The following is a 1,731-nucleotide window of genomic DNA, read 5'->3' as shown; positions in this document are numbered from 1 at the left end:
CTTGTTTGTCCCCTCTGTGTGTAGCCCCTTGTGGGTAGTAAAGAAATAACACACACACACACACACACGTGTTTGGTTACAAACCACAGGAGAAAGTATACAATTTGAATAATTTATATTTGTCTTAGGAAACAGCTGGTAGTTCAAACTATTGATGACTTCCGATGGCGAGCATGCGCGCGGACGTGTGTGTAATATTAGTTATTTTGCAATTTAGTGACATCTGAGATTGTATTTTTGTATATTTGTTTTGTCTTTGTTTTTGTTTTTTTTTTTGTTTTTCACTGTTAAGCCCTATATGTATTTATCTACTACATATGTGGGAAATTCTATCTGTGGGTGTGTTTGTGGAGTTGTTAGCTAACTCTTCCTACATCGTTTTATCGATTTTGATGAAACTTAACACCTGAGTAGAACTCATGTCTGGAAACGTCATGGTATACTCAGATTGTTGAAAAAATCGATAATAGGGCGCCTGGAGGGGATCCTTATATATATATCTAATGTATTTTATTTTAAAAACCAAAGGAAATAACCCATTCACTTTCCTAAATTATTTGGTAAAAAGGAAATTGAGCATGCTTATTTCTTAGTATTTGAACTGTAAGAGTTATTTTCGCAATTTATCCAGTACAACCCTTAAACAAGTAAATAGTATTTTCCTAAACAATAGATCCACTTATTTCGGTTGGTGACCTATTCACGAACATACCAACACTAGCGCCCCTGAGAGTAATATTCTCTAGGAACGCACAAAAGCCCTTTTCAGAGTTATTTACTTTGACTTGTTATAATCTCATATCTGATTAGCCTGTTATTACGCAACATGCTTCACGATTTTAGTATACATACCTTAGTATGTCCTCTTATGTTCTATATTCTCTGGGAATGCAGTTCGTCGTAGAGAAACCGATAAAATAAGTACCAAGCTTTAAAATATGTCGATTGGTTCACCTGGACCCTTCAAAGCGATGCCCCAGAATGGCCGAGTTCCAAACAGAAACAAGTAGACGATAAACGATAAAATGAAAACTTTGTGTGGTGTATAACAGATGCGGATGCTTTAACCTCTCCCATATAAGGATTGGTTCTCAAAGGTCCAGATGATTATTTCAGTCTTTTCTATTCTAGGGGGCCAGTCGATTAGATCGACCCCAGTACGCAAGCGGTACTTAATTTATAGACCCCGTAAGAATGAAAGGCAAAGTCGACCTCCGCAGACTTTGAACTCAGAACGTAAAGACAGACGAAATACCACAAAGCATTTCGCCCGACGTGCTAACGTTTCTGCCAGGTCGCTGCATTTCACTTCTGATTTTATTGCTATAGGTTTCCTGTAGAAATTACAGTCGTGGCCAAAAGTTTGGAACATATTTTTAAAAATTAAAATCATTCTCAAGTACAATTCAATTCAAATGCATCAACATAGAAATATACTTACCTAATAACTCTGCTAGAAATAGCAACCAAATTCCCTTTATCACATCCTACAAAGTTAAGAAGATAAAAACACATAAGATAATGACGAGGTGGTCACGGCGTGATTGCCTTCGATCATAAATCTGCTTGATTAGGATTGACTCAATAATAATAGCAATGAAAACAAAAGCAGCCACATTTTATTAGAAAAGTAAAAGAATTTTATAGAATTTAGGTGAATAGTAGGAACTCTCTCTCTCTCTCTCTCTCTCCCTCTCTCTCTCCCTCTCTCTCTCTCTCTCTCTCTCTCTC

This window comes from Octopus bimaculoides, chromosome 27 (assembly GCF_001194135.2).
Source record: "Octopus bimaculoides isolate UCB-OBI-ISO-001 chromosome 27, ASM119413v2, whole genome shotgun sequence".
NCBI lineage: Eukaryota > Metazoa > Mollusca > Cephalopoda > Octopoda > Octopodidae > Octopus > Octopus bimaculoides.
This window is presented reverse-complemented; position numbering follows the sequence as displayed.